Source organism: Passer domesticus, chromosome Z (assembly GCF_036417665.1).
Source record: "Passer domesticus isolate bPasDom1 chromosome Z, bPasDom1.hap1, whole genome shotgun sequence".
NCBI lineage: Eukaryota > Metazoa > Chordata > Aves > Passeriformes > Passeridae > Passer > Passer domesticus.
In genome coordinates, this window is record NC_087512.1 from 17,974,485 (window position 1) to 17,988,039 (window position 13,555).

General features: G+C 39.3%; 1 protein-coding gene across 2 annotated transcripts in view; it reads right to left on the bottom strand.

Annotated features, from left to right (window-relative positions):
- ARL15 (ADP ribosylation factor like GTPase 15) overlaps positions 1-13,555 on the bottom strand; it is a 225,458-nt gene that overhangs the window by 60,896 nt on the left and 151,007 nt on the right. The gene's annotated exons all lie outside the window — the stretch shown is intronic.

A 13,555-nucleotide genomic window follows, 5' to 3' on the forward strand; every position in this document is an offset into this window, starting at 1 on the left:
TTTTTAAAAAGAAAATGTTTTTCCTGTGTTTTTAATTTAAACTGTATCTCAATGTTGGATCTGTTACAGAAGCAGAGGCAATCTTTTAAAGATGTGCTTAAATGCTTGTGCACAAATATTTCTTCGTTTCAGTAATCAGACGGGTCTGTTTTAAGACAATAAGACGTGACAGGTAGCACATTTGTGGGAGATCAGTGATTCCCTTGGTTGCTCTGCAAGATGCAGGTCTAAAGGCATAGTGACATCAACCAGCCGAGAAGTGCAGTAATCCCCTGGGACTAGCTGTCATGTCTCATTGTCCTTATGAAAGAAAAATGGTAAACAAGGAAGCCAGTCTGCAATTATGAATTTATGGATGTTTGTTAATGAGTATCTCAGACCTAGTCAGACAGCTCCTTTTGGAGTATTTTTCAAATTTCACAGGCTGTTTCAGAATGGTCCTTCAAAACTGATTAAAAATGCCACCATCATTAGATTATGTGAGAAAAAAAATCCACATTAAAAGTTGGATATCGTGATTTAACACAAATACACTTTGAAAGCCTGGGGAAAACATCCCCCCTCTAAGTTTCAGGCATCAGCTCTTTCCAGCGAACAAATAATCCAGGGATAAAAAAAAAGAAGATGGAGAAAAAGAACTTAATTCATAATGGTACAAAAAAGAATGACCCAAGAGGACTTCAACGACCAAACTTAATATATTTCTGGTTTAAGACACACAGACAAAAATGAAATATCAGGAATCATGTATTGTGATTTATGCTAAAGGAATCCTTCAGAAAAATTGCCAGACAATTACACAAAAAGATAATGAGGAGAAGATGACACAATTTGAATACAGATCACCCAGACACCCTCTTGGCCATTTAGTAACTCCAGACAGACAGTTTGCAGCAGCTCTCTTACCCTAACTATCATTAAAATCAGGGAAATCACCCAGTTAAAAACAAAAAGCTCTTCTTACAAAATCTTTTTCTTAATATTAAATTAAGTACTATTTAAAAAATAGAACATAACTAGAGCAAGAAAGTATTAAGAGAGAGAAACACTGATGATTTATAATGAGTGCTGGTACCAGACAGGGGAGTAGGGTTGGGATGGCAATGGATAAGCAGTTCATAAAAGTGTCTTGGGCTGCAGGTCATATACAATCTAACACAATATCTTTTTTATGGGAGAGATTTACTTGCATGTCTGCTTAATGCTTTGCTGCATGCCTGGGTATACAAATGATCCTTTAGAGAGGTACAGTGCTGTTTCATATAGGGTGTTTAACAGTATCCAGGCACCAGTCTGCAGCTGGAGTTTTATAATTGATCAGAACATGTTTTCCTCAAATAAAACTAATTTTTCCACAATTTGTTGAACAACAAAGGCAAACATCCACTGAACTACCTGACAAAGCTTTAACAGTCTGCCCATGGAAAAGAGAAGCAGATAACAGAACAGTGCTTACTGTCAACAGCTGAGATTCAACTAAGTTAACAAGTTTTGTCTGAAGTCGCATTTCACTTTATTGCATTGGGGAAACCCATTGCTACTCACCCATTCGACACATTTACCTTCTTGATTAACCCAGGTGCTGCACATTGCACAGGTCAAACTAATTTCTGAGCAGCAGTGAGCTCAAAGACATGAAACCATTCTGGTTTAAAGACACAAGAAGCTCAGTTTACTCTTCCATGTTCAGTATACAGCTTCAAAAGGTGGTAAGAGAGGGAGAGTGTGGCATTGCAGCAGCAATATATTTCTACTCCCCAAGTGCACCTCTGCAGACTCTCCATCTAACACACTCACAGACACACATCCACAGGTTGAGCAGAGCTCAGCTGGAAGGCTGGTGTCCTACCTCAAGCAATTGAAGTGACTTTGATAGAGCCACAGAGGCACCAAGTGAAAATGAGAGATCAAGCATCATGCAGCAGTCTTGCAACTCTCTGATGTGCATTATTTCACATGTTCAAGTCACCAAAGTGGCCACTGCTTCAGCTCAGCATGTCACAAAACCTTGCCACCAACTGCTCTGTGAAACACTACTGCCCATACAGTTTAAAGACATAGGGCACAGTGCTGTTCCACATCTATTTACATTTAGACATTTCTATGGCAATATAAAAATAATCTGATTCAAATATAAATATTTCTATGCAGCACTAATGTAAGTCACCCGAAGAGGAGACAGATTAATTTTCTAAAATTATCTTAATATATAATCATGGCAAACTCAAAGAAAAAAGATACATATATTTGGAGCATTTTATGTGCGATTCCATGGAATATGATTAAAGCAAATGAGAGCATTAAAACAGACTAAAAAACTAATAACATATATTATAGAATTTAAAGAAAGAAAATTATTATGAATTATCTAAAACAGGACCAAGGATCTTACACTTATGTAAGAAACACTATTTTATTTAGGTCCAAGATATCATAGGAAGACTAACAAAATACTTAAGGATGCTGGTTTATAATGCTTGAACATGACATATCCCAACTCTTGCATAGTACTTGATTTAGGTACAAAGTGCTTTTCTTTTTCACACCTCAGATATAAATGGAACCAAGGAAAATGAGATACCTTCTTGCTCAACAGTTTTATACGTAGATAGTTACTGTGCTGCAGATGTTTCTACTGTCATTACACACTCTCATTTGAGCAAGATAAAATAGTTAATTACATATGCTTTAGTACATGTTGGCTTAAAGAAAAGGTTAGCTTAAACTGTCTTCATCAGTAGATTACACCAGCACATTTTATTTTGCTCCAAAAATAAAGAGGAGCACTTGCAGTGCTAGATATGTCATTGCAGTTCAGGGCCAGCTCTCAGTGTTTTGTGGGGTAACTTCTCACACAGCTTATGGCTGCTCCCCACAAAACTTGACTAGGCTGCATTTTCATTTTGGTTGTTGTAATTATACTTTCAAGTTGAAGACAGTAAGATACATGGTCTTTTTTGCCACAAGAAATCCACTAGCTTCTCTTGGTACCAGGGAACAAAGTTATGAAGACATCTCTATTATTGTAAAAAAAATTAATTTAAAAAGAAAAATTAATAGTATCATTCTCAAAGGGAGTTGTAATAAGTATTCATATCAGGTGACCTACGAGCCCAGGATTTTAGAAAAATGAAGTCAAGAGCCTGCAGTAGCTAAAGTAAAACATTTTTTTTTCCACAGGGCATCAATATTTCTCCCTTTTCTCATATCTCCAATACAGGATTACATTTTTTTGAACTGTTGGCATCTGCTTTATTACCAGTTCCCAGAGATACTGGTCAAGAGTGGATTTTTGGTCTGAGTGGATTTTTTTAGTTGGAGTGGATGTTTTACTGTGGGAGTTTCTGTTTTTTTAAAAATAGTTCACCTATACAAGGATCTACAACAGTAAATGCACAGTGTACATACTCAAGTTTTACTGGCTTGAGAAATAATATAGTTAAACAGTTACCAAGATCCTTGCATTGGCATTTTTTCCCCTCAAAACAGACAAAATTATTGTGAATAGTAGGAGCTATACACTGAAAAATCTTCCTCTTTAAATCAAAACCTTTATTCTTGACTTCAAGGACTATGAACAACTTGTTGAAGGCATATGACTACAGACTCGAGACAAACCTTATAGGGAAAACCTGCCTCTACAGTTTTTGATCACTTTGACTTAATCAAGCCACAGAGAATGTTCTTGTCGGTGATCAGCACAGTCTTTGCAGACACAGTGCATCATAAGAAACAAAAGCAGAGTTACTGAATGGAAACTGTCTAGACAGTCAGCAGAAACTTGAGCATTAGCAGGCAGCATCAGCATGTCCCTGAGCCATGACAAGGGAGGATTTTGTTCTGTCCCTAGAGAGACTTTTCTCTTGAGCACAGTTCCCACCTGTGAACAAAATGTGTGATCTCTTCATAGGTTTCTGAGTGCTTGTGAGGTCGCTTCTACTGTGTGAGCTCCAGCTGCATGAGCAAGAGACTAAATCCCTATTTTGAGGACACAGCTACAGTTTGTAACTACTCACACCATGCAGCTTGGTTGCTGCTATAGCAGCACACACAGAATAAAATTGAGGGACGCAAAAGGCTCTCATTTCACATCCCGCCTTCACTCTTGTTTGGAAGAAAGGGATGATAGCATAATGATTCCCGAATGTCTTAAAGAAGGAAACGTAACAGTGTCCTAAATTTCCTAATAACTCAAGCATCAGATTACTTCAACTCTAATCACCATTTCTATTTTATAACCAAACCTGTAACTTAATAGCAATGGAACCACATGGAAAATAAACTCAGAAGAATGTTGATATTTAAAAATCTATAAGCAAACAAGTATAATTTGATTCAGGTTTTATTTTTGTTTCTCTTTTCCTTTGTAATTTTTAAAAAGGCCAGTTTGGTTTCCATGAGTATATTTCTTTTGCAAAAATTGATTCTACAGATGTTTACAAATTTAGAAAAGTAAAGCAAGAGTGTTGCAAATCAGCCTTGGGAAAAATCATCACAGACTGCTTTCATCAACTGCAGCACAGAACACTTTAATACTTACCCTTCACCAACTATAAACTATAGGAAGTATCTAGTGCATTAGCTGTTTCCTGCTGGTACCTAAAGTTTAAACATTTGTGCAGAGAATGAGAACTTGACAGTCATCTGACTACAAAAAATGGTTTGGGATAGATTGCTTTGGTTGTAGTAATGCTATTAAAACCTATTAGTTTTTATGAACATTAGGGTAACATTTAGTATATTGGAACTGCCTTTTTTAATCCAAAAAAGTCAGCAGCTGACTGCCACTGTCAGTTAAAATTATGCTAGTCTCAGTGGCAGCATGCCTAACCTCAAAATCACTGAGGTTCATTGCAGCAAGCAAGCCACTAAATCTCCTCAGTGTCCAGTGGGGACAATCAGAATTGTGCTGATTGAGAGGAATCTACAACAAGGATACAAAAGGGTCACCACACCTAAACAAACATTGTGGCTGAAGGCAATTTCAAACTTTATATGTTTTGTAAACTAGAGAGACTTTTTTCCCAAGGAAAAATAAAATGAGATTCAAGTCTTCCCATTTATATTCTCTTAAATCATCTAGTTTTCTAGTATTTATTCTTTACACTCTGCCAAGCAATATTATAATTTACAGCAGTTTTTGCTGATAGAAAAAAACCTGGAAGCCCTCTCCAATGCCAAGCGACAGCAGTTTAGAGTGTTTAACTGGTGAGTAATGCACTGATGAAATACCGCAATGCAAATTTTTTTCAAAATATTTAGGACTTAGAGATTACTTGCGGAAATGGTAATGTTTCCTAACAAATCAAGTGTTTCAAGAACAGACCACCCAAATGTATTATCATAAAAAGAAGTCAGATACTTAATTACATAATAGAATGACACATTTCTACTTTACTTCTCTATTTTACATTTTTTAATTCCTTTTTTTAACAAAATGTATCCTCTCTAGAGAGTAAAAGATTTACAACAGGAGGCGGGTTGAATTAATTTGCTAGTAACCAACTTCCTCGTGTTCCAATTACTTTGGAAATAGTTTAACTTGAACCATGATACTGTACATGCAGCACAAGGGAATGAAAACACTACCCCTTTTCCGCATCTGAAATGACTTTCCTTAGACCACCTACACTGACTTAAACCATGCACACTCTCAAATAAATTTAAAAATCACAGAATCATAGACTTGTTTTGGTTGGAAAAGACCTTTAAGATCATTGAGTCCAACCACTAACCCAGCACTGTCAAGTCCACCACTTACAGACCACTTCTCCAGTGCTTGACAGCCACTTAGGTAAAGAAATTTTTCCTAGTATCCGATCTAAACTTCCCCTGGCACAACTCTGAGGGCATTTGCTATCGTCCTGTCACTTGTTATGTGGGAGAAGAGGCCAACCCCCACATCACTTCAACCTCTTCTCAGGCAGTTGTAGAGAGTGATAAGGTCACCCTTGAACCTCCTTTTCTCCAGGATAAACACCCCCAGCTCCCTCAGCTGCTCCTCACAGCACTTGTGCTCCAGACCCTGCCCCAGCTCCACTGCCCTTCTCTGCACTCTCTCCAGCTCCTCAGTGTCTTTCTTGCACTGAGGGCCCAGCACTGGACACAGCACTGGAGCTGTGGCCTCAGCAGTGCCCAGTACAGGGGACAATCCCTGCCCTGGCCCTGCTGCCCACACCATGGCTGATCCAGGCCAGGATGCCATTGGCCTTCTTGGCCGCCTGGGCACAGCCTGGCTCATGTTCAGACACCTCCAGTGTCTTTCCAGCCACAATTTCCCAAGATTGTAGTGCTACCTGAGGTGTTGTGACTGAAGTGCAAGACATGGTACTTTGTCTTGTTGAACCTTGTTGATGCAGCCTGTCCAGATCTCTCTGCAGAGCCTTCCTGCCCTCCAGCAGATCAACACTCTCACCCAACTTGGTGTCTGGTACAAAGTGACTGAGGATGCACTTCATCCCCTCATCCAGGTCATTGATAAAGAGGTAAACAGGACTGGTCTTGACACTGAGCCCAGAGGAGCCCCTTTCATCACCACTCTCTGGGCATGGCCATCCAGACAGTTTTTCAGCCAGTGAAGAGTGCACCTTTCCAAGCCATGAGAAGCCAGCTTCTCTGGGACAGTGAAGTGGGAAATGGTGTCAAAGCCTTTACTGAAGTCCAGATAGACAACATCCACATCTATCAGACAGGCAGTCTGGTAGATGTGGATATTGTCTATTTGGACTTCCCCATCTCCCTCATCTACGAGGCAGGCAGCCTGGTCACACAAGGAGATCAGCAAGGATCTCTGGCTAAGCAGAGATCTGCCTTTCTGCCTGGACCCGATACATACCCTGTATATGCTGTGTGATGGCAGTCAAATAATCTGCTCCATGACCTTTCCAGCACTGAGGTCAGGATGACAGGCCTGTAGTTCCCCAGATCCTCCTTCCAGCCCTTCTTGTAGATTGGCCTTATACTTGCCAGCCTCTGGGAAGGCTGTTTGGGACCAACCCAGTTTACCAAAACTGCTTGTAAATGATGCAAAGTGGATTGGCGACTACTTCTGCCAGTTCCCTCAGTCCCCTTTGGTGGTTCCCATCTGGCTTCATAGTCTTGAGTGAACAACTGATCTTACTATTAAAGATTATTATTATTAAAGAGGAAAAACAGGCCTTAAGTACCACAGACTCTTCCTCATGCTTTGTTACTATGTTTCCCCCTGCAGTCAATAAAGAATGGAGATTTTCCTTAGTCCTACTTTTGCTGCTAACATATTTATAAAACATTCTAAGTGCCTTTTATGTCAGTAGCCAGATTAAGTTCTAATTGGGCTTTGGGCCTTCTAATTTTCTCCCTGAATAACCTCACAACATTCTTCCAGGCCCCCTCAGTTTCCTGCCCCTTCTTCCAAAGGTCATAAACTCTTTTTTTTCCCTGAGTTCCAGCCAAAGCCCTCTGTTCAGTTAGTTATGTCTCCTCCACTGCTTGATTGTGTTTCAGCACACTAGAGGGCTTGCTCCTGCACCTTCAGGATTTCCTCCTTGAACAGACATCCTGGACTCCTTTGCCCTCTGCAAGTCCAGGATGGCAGTTCTGCTGAACCCCCTCCTTATGTGTTCAAGAACTGAAAAGTCTCTAATTTTTATGATAGCTGTGCCTAGAATGGCCTCTGACCACCACATCACCCACCATTCCTTCTCTGCTCACAAACAGCAGGTCCAGCAGGGCATTTCCCTCACTGGTTCACACACCAGCTGTGTGAGGAAGTTGTCTTCCACACACTCCAGAAACTTCATTGGCTGTTTCCTCCACACTGTATTGAATTTCCAGCAGACACATGGAGGGCTAAGTTGAAGCCCTCCACAGAACAAGGGCCAGTGATCATGAGACTTCTTCAAGCTGTTTACAGAATATTTCATCTGCTTCCCCATCATGGTTGGGCAGTCTCTAACAGATTCCCAGCAGGACATCCGCCTTGTCATCCTTCTCCTGATCCTTACCCATAAACAGTCAATCCTCTTGTCACTATTGTTAAGATCTAGACAACCAAAACATGCCCTAAAGCAGAGGGCTACCTCACTGCCTCACTTTCCTTGACAACCTGTTCCAAAGAATTTCTAGCCCTCTACTACAGCACTCTAGTTGTGCAAGTCTTTCCACCATGTTTCCATTATAGCAACTATGTCATGATTTTTGTGCTGTGGAAAGGCTTCCAGCTCCTCCTCTTTGTTGCCCATGCTGTGGACATTGGTGTACACATACTTGAACTATTGATCTCACTACCTTTTGAGGGAAAGAAGCTCTAATTCCTTTGTGAGTATTCCTAAGGTACTTCCATGGTTTCTAACACATCAATAACCCTTGTGCCTTTGCTGCCACACAGATCTCCATCCTCTACCTCCACCGAGACAGGAGACCAAAGGACTTTGCAAGCACAGTTGCATACATTCAACACACTTTATATCACTTCAGCTTTTGGTCAAGAACCACTGTATTTCTGCTGTCTGTGCAAAAATGAGATATTTCTTGAGCTACTTCACAGATTTTACAATCAACCACCTAAATATAATATTTCTCAGATTTTTAACTAGCCTTCTTTGACAAGACATACAACTAAAGACTCCTTAAGCAATAAAATGCGAACTAGAAATAATTTACATTAAAATTAATTTGCATTATGATGTGCAATGCTTTATTTATGCCAGTCGGCTAACTTCCAGTAGTCAGCAATTCAGACCAGGTATTCTACTTTTTAACACAAATAAACACACAGTTCATATTAAGACTTCATAAAACCTTCACAAATACTGTCTTAATGCACACATATATTACTAAACCAATCCTTCATATCTTAATTTTCCTCAAAATGAGGAAAAATATGTTCGTAAAATGTATGCAGCAATGATATGTCTGAATGTTCATAGTTACCTACCAGAAACATGCCTTAAACACTGGATAGCCTAAAATATTAAGCAGACACAAACTGTATTTTTCTATTTGAGTGCAAAGTGCTGAAACAACTACTTTGTACTTCACTACCTACAAGCCATATTGTGTGTTCATCACCATTTTACAGAATAGTAAAGCCTACTAAAGGGACTATCAGTATCTGATGAGAAAGCAATATGTATTGGCAATCCATTAGAAAAGGGTAACAAAAGGACAAAGTATTTAAATAATTGAATTTCACAGCAGATAACTTTAGTGGGTGCCATAAAATGTGCTATATCTGTAAAAACATGAACATACTGAAGGGGAAGATTGAATAAAACTGGATCAGAGGTGCTCTGGCAAAAAAAGCAGGGAAATAATAGGGATTTTGTAAAAGTATTCAGCACTGGTCCTTCTCCTTTTCTGGGCAATTACCCTACATTTCCTTCTGGGACTGTGACAAGATACTTATTTTTTTCTTTTTTATTTTTTTGCACTGCAGGCCTACCATTTATTTTAACATATTCAATGGGTGACTTTGTACTTTCCTTGGGTGGCTGTCCCATTGGTATACTTCTTCTGTGAACCTGAATTTCAGAGGATACTATACCTCATCTGAAACTAATCTACTGTGCAAAGAAACTTCTACTTATCTCCTCACTGCACTAAAACTGCTTAAACCAGATGTGTCAAAGTTATTCTGCAAGAAGGGACTGAATTCCACATTTAATTATGCCCCATGGAGCAGGTCATAAACCTCATGGTATCACTGACAAACTGTTTTTGATCCCTCTTGAAGAGAAGCTGTTTTGGCCCAATGACTAAACACAAAAAACAGACCTATACAAAAAAAATGTTTCAGACTTGCTTTGTAAACACAAGGAAAATAATTGGAGAAGAAAATTGTCTTAGATGTTAATGTAGCATTGACTGACAAACAGTTTAATGGGACAGAAAACTGCTACCAGTGTGGAAGCAGAACTAGTGCAAGTTTTCACTTCTTGGGAAGTATCCCATTTGTCTCATTCTGCAACAGAATGGCTTGAAGAAGTTTACAGCCTTCCCATGTTACAGTGTGGCTGCACTGTAAAATGGACCATGGAGACATCCTAGAAGAAACATCTCTCTGAAAAGAAAGGCAGGTACATTGAGAGATGCAGAATTTCACTGATTATGTTTACAGCAAAGACATGTCTATCCTCCAGCTCCAACAGGAGTGTTAGTACCACCACTGGAAACAAAAACTTGCAGCTTGGAAATTAGAAGAAACTGGACAAGGACATAGCTGGCAGAAAAAAATCAGGAAAAAAAATCAGGATGGCATGTTAAATTCAGTGTCTAACTTAAACTTTCTCCATCTTTTCAACCCATACATCACTGTATTTGTTTGAGAATTTTTCATACCTCCCTACAGTACATACCTCCCAGCTGATCATCTTTTCATACCTTATTGGTTGTTGATAGCCTCCCCTAAAATCTGTTTCCTTTTAAATTATTGGTTGGTTCAAGTGAAAAAAAAAAAAGGTTGCCATTTTTGCTAATGCTGGTGGACTGCATGACTTTGGACTGCTGCTTTCTGAACACTTTCTACAACAAATGATGTGACTTGGACTGGCAAAATTTAAACCCTCCTATGTTTTGAAAACTTACCATAGATTTTTCAGAAGCAACACTACCTCACTCTTTATTAGGTACATAAATAAAAGACTTTGCTTTCCGTGGATGGGGTCAGTCATGCCATCCAGTTTTTTCTCTAGTTTCAGTGTTTTATCCACAAGCTATCACCTGTGACATTCTGCTAACAGCAAAAATATATATGTTACAAGAATGAGAGGGAAAAGACTATGTCAAAATTATCTTAGAAACAGCAGAAAGAACAGAGAAGTGCACAGTATTGTCAAAAGATACTTTAGGACTTCATGCAAGCATTGCTGCTTAGTATATACGTGTGGTACCGAACATTTCACTCAAGTCCAGGAGGGCCTTCAGCCTGAACTCAACTTGATAGCTTCAGCTATGCTACCTTCAGGCAGTATGTCTATTAACCTGTAATCTAGCAGAACTAAACTGTACTCCTCAGGTACTTGCTATAAACTCCAGGAATGAAAAATTCCCAGTTTAAGCGACGTGTGGGTTGAAAACCTTGAGGACGTTTCAGTCATATAATAGCTACTTACCAAGGCTGAAGTCTGTGGCCTGGCATTTGCCTTGAGCAGAAAGTTTTGTCCATGATTCACTGGTAGGAATCAAGATCTCGCTCAACTCTGTTCATGAGCACTAGGGAACCCCAGCAAAGGGTAACGGGACCTCTGTATCTCAACTTAGTGTGACTTCAGGCACAAGGCGGGAATAACACCATCACCTGGCAGGTTAGTTGTGGTTTTATTTCTTTGAGTCTTGAAAATCCCTGAAGGGAGACTCCATAACTCCTCTGTCTGAGTGCAACCATGTTCTCCTGTGGAAGATCATTTCCCAAAGCCCAGATTGAGCCACTCAACACACAGCATCTGGCTATTACTCCTTATGACACCTGGCTTTACCTAGAAGCAGTTGATTTAATTATCTTTTTGACTGCTTCTCAAGTATTCTTACTGCATTTCAGCCTTCTCTTTGCCAGACAAGAGAAACCCAGCTTCCTTGCAGTCTCTCCTGGTTAGAAGGTGAGTCCTGGTTACCCCAGCAATTTGCCACTGGACCATCCTCACTTTCTTCACATCACTGCTGACTTGAGGACTCCCTGACTGAAACACAGAGGAAGAGAAAGGGCACGGTGACTTTTGTGCAGCTCTGCAGAGCTGCTGCTAACACCCGGAACAAAATTTGGACAACTCATTCATGGTACTAATCACTCATGTGCAATCTGTGCAATGAAAATGTAACCAGAAAGAGAGAGATCCAGATGGTAGTGGCTAGATCTGAAATGTAATTAGTTCAGTCAATACAGTAGTGTATTTTTAGATCTTCCACTAGTCAAAACAAGAGATGTTGCTCAAGAAAATTTAACATTGCTTAAAAAAAAATTGAAAAAAATGTTTGCATGTCAATTCTATAGAGACTTTTCTGACAACTTAGGCAAGGGCTGGAAAGCACATTTTAATTCATACAATGGCTAAAGGTAGGAGCACTGCCAGAAAATATGATTTGGAACAATTCTTGGAATACAGAGGTTCATCTGTTTTGCAAAAGAAAGAATCAGAAGCACATAAGTATAAGCAGTTATTTTAAACTTGCCAATTAAGCAAGGACACCAATAGCTAACAGATGCAGTTATTTGCAAATGGTTTCAGCAAAACATACATACCACATATGAAAAATCCTGATTGAAACCTGTGTCCCGGTAGAGATGCAACTATAATACAGACCTGTCTATTAAACTCAGCATTGCTTTGTCTGAGGGGTATTACACTAGCTATTTAATTTGTATTTCAGTAACAGTATCTTTCAGATGCAAAGTTGGAATGTAGAAAAATTAATCCAGATTGTCTTTTCCCAGAAATATTTAAACCACTCAACAGAAAACTTGCCTTTGGAATTTTTCAGCATGGACTAAGAAAAACTGTTCCTGCTCTGAAGGATCTCTTTCCAAAAAACAGACCTAATTGTTTCCAAACACACCTCAGAACACTGAGGAAACCCAAACCTTCACAAAGCAGTTTAAACACTGTGGCTTTGATTATCATTGACACATACATCCATTACATTGTTTAGGTCTGTTTTGATAAGTGCTACACAAACACAGCAAGAGTGAAAACACAAGAGGAACACATATCATCTGGGACAAAAGAGGAGACACCAGCCAAGTAACAAATGGCTATTTCACGTCTCGAGCTGTGTAATTGGCAAATTTCAAGTAGAAGGAGCCTGGGAGAAGGGTATGAGCTACCAGAAGAAGGGCAGTTAAATGGAGCATCTCTATGAGCAGGCCATCACAAGAAAAAGGTACTGTAAGGAGAGTCAAAAAGGGTCATACTGGAGAGCAAGAAAACTGGTGAAAAGCTAGATGAGTGCATTCTACTTATCAAAACAATACTGTTAAGTTTAAAATATTTTTTTCTAATTAAGAAATATGAGTCCAATGGCTTTTTATGGAGGGAGACCAACACCAAGAGGAAAAAACCCAACAAAAACTACACAAAGCCACCCCATCTCTCTCAAGAAATGAGACAAGGCAGTAAGGAACTGGGTTATCCATTTCAAGAAGTGCATAAGGTAAGCTGTGGTGGTTTATGTTATGGTGCATTTCAGTGGTTAGAAAACTTCACTGGAGTGGTGAAGAGTCCCATTGGCTCAATGCAGAATAGTGGTGGTAGGCAAGATAACAGTGATAAACCACTTTAAAATGCCTGGTGCACCACAAGATATTTGTGTTTCAAGGACATCAAAAATACATGGCAAACCAACCATTAAAACCATTCACTCAAAACACAGTTTGACAGTTTTCATGGGGCCAGTTTAAGATTATGGATTTTTTATTTATTTAAGCATTTTTGTGAAGCAACAAGCCCTTTTGTACATAGGTTGAACTATGATCGCTTTCTAAATTACTGCAAACACAGTTCAACTTTTGTTGTTTTCATCTTTTGCTTTCACTTTTTGCCTGAACAATTTTATTAAATATTCTTAGTTTCTGCCACCTTCT